Source organism: Pavona decussata, unplaced genomic scaffold, assembly GCF_977016875.1.
Source record: "Pavona decussata unplaced genomic scaffold, jaPavDecu1.1 SCAFFOLD_166, whole genome shotgun sequence".
Classification (NCBI taxonomy): Eukaryota; Metazoa; Cnidaria; class Anthozoa; order Scleractinia; family Agariciidae; genus Pavona; species Pavona decussata.
The window spans coordinates 306,108-319,981 of NW_028145577.1; the positions used below are offsets into that span (position 1 = coordinate 306,108).

Consider the following 13,874-nt stretch of genomic DNA (forward strand, 5'->3'; position numbering starts at 1 on the left):
CTTCTTAGTAATCTTAACACATTGAACATTCTGTAAGGATTTCATTATCATACAAGTGATTGGCAGTTCCTTTCTTTAAGACTACTTAAAATGTTACAGTTAAAACCATGATGTTTGATTTTGCTTGTGCAGTCATCAATATTATATACAGTGTATGTATAGATGTACCTTAAGAACAGAATCAATAAATGGGATGTTTTAGTTTTGATTTTCAACTACATTGAAGAAAACAGTGTACACTTTTTTTCACAGTATTCCTTTGTGTTGTGGAATAACATACCGGTATGTAAAAAGGATGATCATTTGAAGGGATGTGCGGAATAAGACCCTAAGTGACTTTTGATGTAAGGTCAAATTCTCCTTTTGTTTCACAAGGGAATACAATGCAATTTGGTAGGAGAATCTAGCAATTTATCAGAAGTCACTCAGGGCTTTCTTCCAGACACCCCTTCATTTGTTCTCAGTTTCATGCAACAATAAATTTTCCAGTTTCCTGAGGCCATTTTTAATTAGCATTACAATAACCAAAAGTACGTAAACATGATATTAGTACCTTTTTAGTAAAAAACGAAAAAAAAAAAAAAAAAACATTATGACATAGAACTCAAATGGTTCTAGACATTAACTAATGCCTGCAAACGCAACACAAGATTAAGATAGATATCAAATCACAGACATTGACTCTCAGCTAGGGGGTCATTCTGTTCCAGGCATGCACGTAGATCATTTTCTGCAATACTAGGTAATTCTATATCAGGAACTTCCACGGGTGATGTGTCATCCAGGAGCACACTGTCTCCACCCCACTGACAATCAGGCAGGGGGCCACTCCAATCAATGCCATAATGGGGAACATCATCCACATGTGGAATAAAAAGTACAAGTAGATGGTCAGAAACAATTGGTCAATTAGGTGATAAGCAAATGAAAATGATATCTACCACAGAAAATTACTTTCCCTTGTGTGTGGCTTAACTGCCACACCCTAACTCGTTTTTATTATTATTTTTCAACCTCCTTTAAGCAGAAAGCGATGATTGGTCCTAAGGGTGTCTCCGTATAGCAGGTTGGACTGTATTTATGTAGTTATAGTCACAATAAACAGTTTTTTCTTGTAGTTGGATTTCTATCATAAGAAGTAATTCAAGCAAAGTTTATCCGAATGGAAAAAAATGAATTTGTTGAGAAAGGGCTTGAACACAGCATAACAAGTACTGTTGATATTGCTGCAAAGTAACGACAAATACAAATATTTCAAACTCAGTAGAAATCCCAGAACCAAAAAAAGAGCTATTTTAGAACAAACAGACCTGGACCAACTAGAATGACTTGAAATAATAATTATTAGTCCTGTGTCGACATAAATTGTAGATTATAAACAGTGCAACATAATATGTATGGGTACTTTCAACATACCAATGGTTGTGCTTGCTCTGCAGAGAGTGAAAATCCATGGAGACCCAATAACCATAACTGAATTGGAGACATGTTTTCCTCTGTGGATAGAGGGTGGTGGTTCCAACCTTCTGTAAACTCTTGAAGATGGGCATTTATTCGCGCTTCAAACACGTATCTTAAAACGAACATGTGGAGATCATTGTCAATATCCAAAAGTCCCTCAGATTCCATGTGGTCAAAGAGGTTGAAGTAAATGAATGTGCAACCTCCATAAACGCTCAATTCGCTGATTATGGCAACTTCTACCAGCTATAAAACTTCCACGATCTGGCCCTCTGTCTGGATGTGTTAGTAGGTACCAGGCGACATCCACGTTTTCCACTCCTTGGTCAGCTCGCACTCTTGAAGGCAAGCCATTTTCTTCAACAGCAGTTTTAAAAAGTTGAAGGACAGTTGCCGCTTTGTTGTTACAACTGCAGTGCAAGTACATGATGCGCCTTGAGTATCCATCTATGCCACCGTGTATTACAAACCCCCATCTAAAAACAAAACAGACAAGCTTGCTTGTTATCAGTCATCACCACAAGCCCAAAAAGCCAAACACTTTAGGGATGTTAGACTATGAAGGTAGTCAGTCAATTTCTAGAGAACATTTAAAGGCGTGCAAATATTTAATAAATTATCAATTTTGCAAAAATTGTGCCAAACTGCATGTTCAGTTTAGTTTGCTCTTCACCATGATCATTCATATGTTTGCCAAACAGATAGAGATTTGTGATCACCTGCAACATACAGTAGCTACCTTATAAGTTTGTGGTTTCCATCGATATGCCACAGTGAGAGGGGGGCCTGGACAAAGTATGTTCTTCGTCTCACTGCTGTAAGCTGTAATGCCCGCATTAAAATTTCTTCAGGACACAACCGTCTCATGCTGTCTCGAATACGATCCCATTGAACATTATGACCTCTTCCACGAAGGTGTCCACGCATGTTCCTATACCCACATCTGGGAAAGGTCGTCAGAACTTCTGAGCTTTTGAACAAATTGATAAGCAAGGCGTTAGGAACTGACATCAACTAAGAGCCTCACCCCTTCCCCTTTCAAAAATCGATCATCAATCTACCATTGTGTTGACAACATAATTTGTTATAGAGCACACTGTATTACAATGAAGCTGAATCATTCCTTATTCACTTACATGGAAAATCCTTAGCAAGTGTATTGTCCTTTATTTACGTACTTATCGTGGAGCATCAGGCTATATTATAATATTCAACAGCCTTGCATACACATGTACATGTATTTGCAATGATACAAAGGGGATGATGTGTTCTAACCAGTATTAATTAAGTGGCCAGAAATTTTTTCAAGAATGTAGCATTTTGGCAACAGCTATGAACGAGACTTAAATCTGTGAGCTACAGCTGCTGTTTTGTTATTCAGTGATATTTTTGGTCCACAACTTGTGCTAATATCGGTTTGACTCCCAAAAGCTACAGTACGGGAGAAACTAAGACTTTTTTGTTCTGAGTACTGGTACTCCAATATTTCATTTCTTTAAGTTATACGCCTGTGGCATTGGCTGAAAATACATTATTAATACATGTAATTACCTGTATAAAAATATAAATCTGCAAATATTTCAACTAAAACCACAGGGGGCCCACACAAACTATGTGACAGTTTGTATTTTGAAGTTATAGAGGCAATGTATGGGAATATCGAAAATCCTCGTATTATCGTACTAGATTGCAATAGATATTCTCATTTAACATCAAAATAAACGTAGTTTTACCTTAAATGTTGTGTGTTGTCGTTCCTGAGGTTGAAGACGGCGATTTTAGCCATTTGAAGGGTTCGGCGTTGAACGTTCACTCGAGCGTATTAAATAGAAGAGTGAGAAGGGAGGAAAACTTGTTTTGAAAGGGTTCCAGCGCCGGAGCGATTTTTCCCCCAAAAAACGCATCGCTCCGATTTCAAACTTCACAGCATAAAGGTCAAAAGATTTTCGATTCTTCTCGTACCTTCCAATCGAAAATCCATCCAAACGGCCCGGAGCTAGTCCTCGAAGAAAATCAAAATCCCACAGTATTCGAGCGAGTGGAATGCGCAGCAAAATTCTTACGTGCCATTGTCTAACTTCGTCCAATCAGAAAGGGGCAATCAGCGGGACGGTTTGTGACTGGCACGTAAGAATTTTGCTGCGCATTCCACTCGCTCGAATACTGTGGGATTTTGATTTTCTTCGAGGACTAGCTCCGGGCCGTTTGGATGGATTTTCGACTGGAAGGTACGAGAAGAATCGAAAATCTTTTGACCTTTATGCTGTGAAGTTTGAAATCGGAGCGATGCGTTTTTTGGGGGAAAAATCGTTCCGGCGCTGGAACCCTTTCAAAACAAGTTTTCCTCCCTTGTCACTCTTCTATTACGCTCGAGTGAACGTTCAACGCCGAACCCTTCAAATGGCTAAAATCGCCGTCTTCAACCTCAGGAACGACAACACACAACATTTAAGGTAAAACTACGTTTATTTCGATGTTAAATGAGAATATCTATCGCAATCTAGTACGATAATACGAGGATTTTCGATATTCCCATACATTGCCTCTATAAATTCAAAATACAAACGGTCACATAGTTTGTGTGGGCCCCCTGTGCTAAAACATACATAATAAAACCTTGGATAACAAATAACACTTGATCAAGATGTCATTGTTGCTAATTTGTAGAGCTATGAGTTTTTTTGAACGTTTGATAGTTACTCTCCCATTGGCGAAATTGATAATGTTGACACTTTGTAAGCTCCTGGAAATAGCATTCAGCCTCATGTACGCACATGAATATAATGCAGGCATTGGAATCCCAAATATGATAATGAAAGAATTGATACTTACATAAGATCATCCAATTCTGCGTCGGTTAGAGAACTGTGTTTTTCAAAGCGGAGTTGATAGTCAGTGATAGTCAATGATACGTCGTCGGATCGTCTTGGAAGACACGCAAAAAAGTCGAGCAATTTGTTCAGGAGTAAAATTGTTCTCAAGGTATTGTTCCAGAAGTTCTCTAGGAATGTCTATGCTGGGACGACCCCTGCATCCTGTAAACTTAAACAACCGCCTTTGTAATGAGTTGTCATCACCACCAAGAACAACAAACATTTGATGAGCTCTTTGCAACAAACATTCCAGCTGAGGGGGAATGTTAAATAACGAAGATGCACGTGCTAGAATATACAAAACTCTGTCAAGGTGTGTTATAAGATACCCAATTCCATTCTCACTTTCATGAAAACGATCATTCACTCGATTCAAGACGAATTCTATGCTGTGGCGTAGGTATCTCTTCGAAGAATCCATTTTCAATCGGCAGAGAGCAAATTTTGGATAAATACGTCATGTATAAGTGCATGGAATCAAGTAACACTTCGTGTAATGTACGTCGAATTATAGCCTCTCTGAGTGGACGAGTCGAAACGACGAAACGACATAACGAAACGATGAAACGCCATAACGAAACGACGAAACGGCAAAAAGACAAAGGACGACGAACTGATGTGGTCAGTGATGAGTCGAACTCGTAAAACGACGAGTCGAACTGACAAGATGACGAGACGAACTCACGAAGTGATGAGTCGACTTCCTAGAACTGGCAATTTGACGAGTCGAACTCGGAAAACAACGACTCGACTAGAAGTATCGACGTGCGGAAACGATGAAACGCCATAACGAAACGACGAGTCGAACATTTTGTCCAGGATCTACCTTCATACTCAAGGTTAAGAGGCTTATGGGAGGTGTATGTCTTTTACCTCTACTTTACCTAAAAGCTTTATAAACGAAAATGTCAATTGAATCGTTATACACAGAAGACCTTAGGAAAGCATTCTATTTTGTTGCGTTGCTGATAAGCCACAATCTTTATTTTTAACAGGGAATCCTTCACACAGTTTTCAGTTCTAGTAACGGCAGAACACAAGTCATTGATCGTCTCTGAACCACCGCAGAATGTTGACATCCTCAAATGGCTCAAAGAAGAACAACTGGTGTTCCGTTTTCATAAATTAGCCACAGCCCTAACTAACAGCAAAACTAAGCCTGTTAAAAAGTTATATACCTCGTCGTTTTGAGCTGCGTCGCGAAACCGAGCACACTACAAAAGTTGTATGTGTGTCATAATCTGCGCTTCGCTGGCCAAGGACATTTGAACCGTTGGAGTGGAACGTTTAGATTGAAATCCCTGATTGACACATAACGAGAGCTATTGTTTAGAATACCAAATATGGAATATAACGTGACGTTAAAACATCAAGCAATGTAATGTTGCGATGTTTGTTCCTTTGTAGGAGATGGAAATAGCATTTGTTAACGGATTTGTTCGGTTTCTTCTTAAAATCTTGATTCAAATCCTTGAAACGACAAAAAAATTATCTTTCGGCTGTTTATGACTAATGCTCTGATTATAAACTTTACTGAAGGGAAAGAAAATTCGCGCATTTGGCTTTCGTTAGTAGGAATTTGTTGCAACATGTCGGAGTCACATGTACATACAAATGGACAACCATATTGATGAGTGACTTAACGGTTTGTTATAGCAGTTGGATTTTTCCAAAAAACCGCGAAATGTCTACAGAACTGGGAGATGCTCAAGTTTCTTATCGACATGGTTAGTCTACGAAGTTAGCATTTCAGAGCTTGCAAGCTTCGAATTATGGGATGGCAGAGTTGCTCTTTCCTTGTGGTTTTGCCTTCGTCGCTTCCCCGCGGACCGGGACTTTTTCGTAGCATTTATTTCAGAGCTCGATGTTTCTGGACGTGAGGATTTTGAAGAGGAGAAACTTTGAAGTAATCATCTGCAACAAGTATGTACATTGCGTATACATAGTATATGTTTTATGGGTTCGACGTAACATTGAATGTCATTAAGGTCGTCAGCTTTCTTTATTTCGCTCCCTTAATGATGCTAACATCGCCGACACGTAAATAGTTCAGACATCGCAATATTCTTTTACTAACTGGCCTCAATCAGGAAGAACGAAGTCCGTTAGTTGTTTTTACCTTAGCTAAAAGTGTTTACATTGTAAGTGTGAAAAATTTGAAGCATATTAGTACACTATTTTTTTACGTCAGATGCTTCAACTATAAAGTTTCAAAGATTATTTCCCGATACTCGGAAACTTGTCGTTGTTTTGTAAAATCGAAACTGCATAAGCACGTGTAATACAATAAACTAGGATAACTTTATCATAGAGAGTATTTTTTGTATTTTGGTCAATTTTTCTTTTTGCTGAAAATATGCAATTTTAAATGAATTTTGAAATAGAGATTTTTCTAGAGCTTACAGTATATTTACAGTGTTGGGAATTGCCTCCAAGATTTAAAGCCCAACACACTCACACGAAATGCCGATTTGTTTCTTCTGTATTGTTCACCACGAAGATTTCTCTCGAGCTCAAGTTCTTACAAAGGTTTCCTATTCTATCTTCTTTCATTGTCTTTTCTATTACTGTCAATCATCTGGTCTTGGGTTTCAATTAAAATGTTCCAAAGTTCAAGGCTATTCGATTCCCACGCGTTGTCTAACACTTTTTCAAATCACATTGCTTATAATTAAAACAAAGACAAAATCACGTTATATACAACAAAGAATAACGATAACGATGCATCGCATAATTTCCGACAACAGTATATTTTTGCGTGACTTAAAAAAATCTTCAAATTCAAGTCAAAATCACTGAAGATTAGTTAACAGGTACTGATTTGAAACCAATGAATGGTTTTCAGATTTTAAGAGTGTCTTTTTATGCTCTGATACCTGTCTGACAAGTAAAGTTGTCTGTATTGAGAATGTTAGATAAAAATGTTAATGCGAGATTCTTTCTAAAAAGGAAAAGGTAATTAAAAAGGAGAATTTATCACTGAACATTGTTGAAAACCACATGGAAGAAGACAGATTTGGGTACTTTATTTGTTTGTTGCTTTTTTGAACGTAATTTACTCATAAATTTACTGTCAAATTTCTACAGCTATTGACAGAAAATAAAATAAAATGTGGAATAATTATGCTAAAATTGAAGTACTCTTTCTCGCGTATGTCACGAACTTAGCCGTTTGAGATGTTAATTAAAAATCGATTTATTGTCGTTATAAAGTAGCAATTAATGTTTTTATTTTCTTTCATAAATCCACATTTATGTATATTCTTAACGCAATAGCATTTCATGCATAAAATATTAACGGCTGTAGTAATTTTCAGTTAGCCGGTAAATCTCGAAACCTAAGCTGTGTTGATTTCAAGCAAAGGTTCACTCGTATAACCGATCATTGTATACAAATCATTCTCAAGAGTTTTCCATTCAGTTAAAGGAGCCAACACTTGTGCATCGACAACCTTTTTGGTCGTCACTTATGATCAGGCCATCATGGAAGGCTCAGTTTTAGCTAAACGCTCCCGTTCTGCAGGTATAAAATGACAGTAACGCTGTAAAACGGTTAAAACACTGGATAAATTGTGCGAGAAACTACAATTATCGTTTGCCATGATGTTTCCTCTAACACTTTTTGAAGTAAATGTGTTGTTGCCAGCATTATCTAAACATGGATAATTTTCCTTATTGTCATTATAGTCGACACTAGTGTGGCTCAAAATAACGCATGCAGCCTGAGCTCAGGACTAAAATAAGGTACAGGCTAAAGAAAACTATTATTTTTTAATGTTTGAACTTAAGTCACATGGAATTGCTTATAAGTTGTTCAAAATGTTTATGCAAATTTTTTGTCCTATAACTGATTGTATACAAACTCAATTACAACCAGAAAATGACAGAGCTTAAATGCTAAAAGAATTAAATTTATTGCGCGGTTTAATATTTCTAAGTCGATCAAACACAGGCCTACAAAATATAACCATCACATCGATAATTCGATCTATAACAACCACAATTCTACCCCAAGAATGCTATCGTTTTGCAATGCATCAATGCATTCCAAACATACACTTGTATATCATCTCTGAGATGCTGACACAAGCTCGTAAAACCGGGAAATATAAGATTCTGTTCCCTAGAACTTTCAGAAATTTAAATTTTCAGATTAACAATCCGAACAGCCGGTCCGGATTAAATTTAATAATTATAAACATGATATGACAAAATGTTATCCAGAAAAACGTTTAAACTAACTAACCAAACCAAATCTAGCCTTAATGAACTGGAAACGATTGTAACATTTACACCGTCTACCAGCGAAACGTTTCAAACACGTCAATCGTTTTTAAAACATGATCGGAGAGGTGTACCTTGTTTCTCGCGGTTGATTCAAGTCATCTCTCCATGATGAATGACGTTCGTTGGTAAACGATAATTGACTTCTATCAAAATCCATGCTCAACAAATTTCTGTCTTTGAAAGTCAAAGGTTCTTCACTTTACGAATTGCTGGAGAGCAATCAAGTTCTCAAGTTCTGTTGTTCGAGACCGTGATGCTCGTAATCATCCTTTTACAATCTTTATAATGTTTGTGGTAACCACATCGAAACTTTTAAACAACCATAAATTACATGTTTTCAAAGAGGTGTGCACGTGTGTGCACGTGTGTCCACGCGTAGATAGTCTTTGTTCGTCTACCAATCATATTTTATACTTATGTACCCGTACGGATTCCGAACTTTTCAGCGATTTGTTTACATCATCAGAAGTCACGTGACACTACATGTGAGAACTTTGCGCCGAAAAGCTGGTGAGTTAAACTCGCCAGAACTAGCCGGAAGTCAGGTTAAGTTGACAAGGTTTGGAGTCGTATTTCTCTTGGCATCGACTTACCGGAGGACTACATAATTATAATTTAACGTTGGAGAGGGTAGAAATGTTGTCCAATGGAGTCCACTGGAGTTGCATCGTCTAATTGTTTGATGGACTTTCCGAGATTCTAATCAACAAACAACGATTTGCTAAATAATCCATGGAGTGAAATAAGCGCAGTTATTGACTTCGTTCTTTAATCCGCAATGCGAAGCAAGCGGGCTAACCATGCAATATACCTCGTTCTTTTAATCCAGGAGGCTAAACAAGCGCACTACAAAAGTTTTAGATGTGTGTCATAATAAGTAGAGATGGAAACTGTGAACATTTCAACCATTCAAGTGGAGAGTTTAGATTGTAATCCCAGATTGACACATAACCGGAGGCCTTGTCTAGAATACCAAATATGGAACATAACGTGACTATAAAGTATCAAGCAACATTAATGTTGCGTGTATGTTCTTTTGTATTGATAGAAATATCATTTGGCGAGGAAACATGGTTCTCTGATCAGACTCAAATGTCTTTCAAGTTAACACTGATCAAGCAATTTATTATTTTTTGTGTGACTTGAGGTTGACTTGGAACTGTTCATTTAGTTATAGACAAAGATAACAATTTAATTTAAAGTAATTTAGATTTTTAGCTTAACAATCCGAACAGGTCAAACTCTGCTTAAGTTTAACAATTATACTGATGACCTGCATAGGAAACAACGTTTTAAGTTTTAAGTGTTACGCGTTAAGTTGAATTTTACTTGTTGGTGCTATCCTTTGTAACTTAGATTGTACTGATATCTAACCACGAAATCTCGGTCCGTATAAAAAAAAATTGTGTCACACAGTTTAAACTAACTAACTAACGAACTAAAACCAAATCTAGCCTTGATGAACTGGAAACGATGACAATATTTACATTTCTCCCGGCCAAACGTTTCAAAACTCCGGGCTTCGGTCGACATGGTTTTACAAATATGTTGAAAAGTTGTACCTTATTTCCCGCGGTGGATCTAATTCTTCTCTCCATTCTGAATGACTTTCAATGGTAGACGATAATTGATTTCTATCGAAATTCATGTTTAACAATGTTCTGTCTCTGAAAGTCAAAAGTTCTTCATTTTACGAACCGCTGCAGAGGGATCCAGTTCTCAAGTTCTGCTGCTCGGGGCACTGATGCTCCTGATCATCTTTTTTTAAATTTGTGCTAACACTCTAAGGCGGCACAGAAAGGATTTAACCAATCATATATTCGTTTTCAAGCCGTGAGTGGGTGCCAACAAAACGATAACTATAGGACCTTTCTGAAAACCACGTTAAGTGGCCGAAAATTTCCTAATAAAAAAAAATATTATTTGTTTTTCCACCAATCAAAAGAGATATCAGTTTAATTTGAGCTATTGTTTTGTTTGCATACATTTTCCTTTCCGTGAGTCAGTTCAAAGTGCGGTTTAGTTCTGTAAGACATGGGGTTGGATTCTAACCAGAAAACAACGATTTCCTCAATAAGCCATGAAGTGAAAGGAGCACAATATACAAGTCAATCTAGAGCGCTATTAACGTTTATACGTCGTTTTTTTTAATCCATAGGGCAAGACTGATACTCTACATGCTACAACAGTTATACGTGTGTCATATTCAGAGATGGAACAAGCGCTTCACTGGCCAAGGATATTCCAACCAATGAAGTAGAACGTTTAGATTGAAATCCCTGATTGACACATAACGAGAGGTATTGTTTAGAATACCAAATACGGAACATAACGTGACGTTGAAGCATCGAGCAATATTAATGTTGCGATGTTTGTTCCTTTCGAAAGATAGAAATACCATTTGGCAATGGATATGTTCGGTTTCTTCTAAAAAAATCTCGATCTAAATCGTTCAAACGACAATAGATCCGTCCATTCGGATGTTTGTGAACCATGGCCGAGCTATCAAACTTCACTGAGTGAAGGACAAATTCGTGTATTTGTGTTTGGTTCGTGGGAATTTGTTGTAACATGTCGGAATCACACGTACACAAGTGGATAACCATATAAGAATGAATGACTTCGCGGTTTTAGTTGCAGCAGTGGGATTTTTGAAAAAAATGTGAAAATCTGCTGAATAGGAATGCTCAAGTCTCTTATCGACACTTCAGTTTAATAGTCTGCGAAGTTACCATTTCAGAGCTTGCAAGTTTCATATCAGGGGATGGTAGAGTTTCTCTTCCTCAGTTGTGGTTTTGCCTTCGTCTCTTTCCCGGACCTGGATTTTTCGTAGCATTTATTTAAGAACTCGATGCTTTAGTAGATAAGGATCGTGAAGAGGAGGAACTTTGAAGCAATCATCTGCTGAAAGTATGTACATTGTATATACATATTTGTATTATGAGTTCGACGTATCATAAAATGTCTTTTAGGTCAACTTTCGTTAGTTCGCTCCCTTGGTGATACTAGCATCACCGAGACTTAAATAGTTTAGACATCACAATGTTCTCTTGCCAACTAGCCTCAATCAGCCCAGTGAAGTCGGTCAGCTTTTTTATCTTAGCTAAAAGTGCTTACTTTGTGAGTGTGACGATCAGGACACTGGAGTGCGTTTTAATTGTATTCATTTAGTACACTATTTTAAACATCAGATCCTTCCACTATAGACCCCGCTATAAAGCTTCAAAAATTATTTCCCGATACTCGGTAACTTGTTTGTTTGTTTGTTTGTTTGTTTTTTAATCCAGACTGAATAAGTATGTGTAATACACTAAACTAGGAAAACTTTATCATAAGGGACATTGTTTGTATTTCGGACAATTTTCCTTGGTGCGGAAACATGCAATCTTAAATAAATATTGAATAAAGATTTTTCTATAGTTTACAGTATATTTCGACGTGTTTGCGTGACTTAAAAGATCTTCATATTCAAGGCAAAATCACTGAAGAATAGTCAACAGGATCTGATTTAAAACGAACGAATGTTGTTCAAATTTAAGAATGTTTATTTTTGTTAAAGCTCTCATGCCTGTCCGAAGTTAAGACGTTTGTATTTGGAATGTTAGATAAAAATTCTAGCACAAAATGCTGTCCAAAATTTGATAACCACAAAAAAAAAAAGAAGGCGGATTTGGGCGATTTTTGTTTTTCAACGGAATTCAGCCCTAACTTCACTGTCAAATTCCTACCACTACTGATTGAGAGAAAGCACGCAAAATGTAAAAATAATCTTGCTCAAACTGAAGTACTCCTTCTCTCATATCATGGCACGTACTCACTCTTTTTAGAGGTAAATTGAAATCGATTCATTATCATTAAGTAGCATTAATGGCTATATATAGTAACGGCTATTTTTAATTTTAGCTGGTAAAGCTCGCTTTTCCTTCTTCGTATTGATTATACAATTTCAAGCGAAGGTCACGCTGTATGCATATCATTTTCAGACTGTTTTCCATTTAAGCGACGGCCACAACACTTGTCGGCAATGATGATAATTTTTATAGGTACTTATCCATCAGGCTACCATGAAATCTCTAGCTGCTGGCTTAAGTTAAACGTTTTCAGTTTGTAAATATAAAATTAGAAGCCTACGCTACTGATACGGCTAAAACACTGGATAAATTAAAATAAATAAATTGTCGGAGGGACAAATTAAAAACAACAATTACAGCTCGCCACAAATTTAGATGCTCCATTTCCCATTTCCTCGAAAATATTTTTTTGAACTGAATGTCGATTTGCAAACTACCTAAACATCGAAAATATTCTAACTTGCCAAGCATTTATTCAAATTATTTAAGAGTTGAGGCACTCGATACAAATAGCATGTTCACTGATGTGACTGAACTCGGGCTCGATCATTAGTTATACATGAATAACTAATTTTTCGATGCGCCCTCAAATGTTCAATTACTTCCACAAAATGACAGAGTTAAAATGCCAGAAGAATTCATTTGATTGTGGGGCTTATATTTCAAAGTGGATCAAACCGGCGTTTCCTACAAAATATAACCATCACCTCGATAATTCTAACTTTAGTTAACTCTAGCTCAATCATGCTACCGTCTTGAAAGATACGGTTTCTTTAAATTTCTGCGCCAAGTCAGTTTGAGCGAGGCACGTTTCGGTGGAATATTTGTCCGCCTAAGAAATTTGGATTCATTTGAGATGAAGACTAAGACGATTTCTTCACTTAAAGGTTACCTCGAACTTTCGCCACGCGCAGTGAAAACCTAGTCCCTTTCTTCTTTTAGGAGAGGCTAGAAGTCGTCGAATTATTGGCATTTGAAAATCGGAAAGCGCACAGTAGCTCGTAAAACTCGGGAAATATAGGATTCCGTGCTCCATCATTTTCAAAAACTTAAATCTATCCTTGAGTAACTGCAAACGACGATAATATTTACACTTCTCCCAACCAAACTTTTCAAACACCTCGCTCGATTGTACTGGTGGACAAGTTGTACCTTATTTCCTGCGGTGGATCCAAGTCTTCTCTCTTCGGTGAATGACCTGCGTTGGGAAACGATAATTGACTTCTATCGAAATTCATGTTTTATCGGGCGGAACTGTTCTGTGTCTGAAAGTGAAAGACTCTCTACCTTACAAAGTGCTACACCGTGGTTCTGTTCCGAGTTGCGCCGCTGAAGGGGCTTTAATTCAAGTGGATTATAAGCACACAAACTTTCCGGATTCACCTAGATCGGGACGGAATGA

General features: G+C 37.3%; 1 protein-coding gene and 1 pseudogene across 2 annotated transcripts in view; both read right to left on the reverse strand.

Moving 5' to 3' along the window:
- The window catches only part of LOC146464260 (uncharacterized), an 81,861-nt gene that overhangs the window by 25,205 nt on the left and 42,782 nt on the right, over window positions 1-13,874 (reverse strand). The window lies entirely within an intron of this gene.
- Window positions 1,279-2,450, reverse strand: LOC146464261 (uncharacterized; annotated as a pseudogene).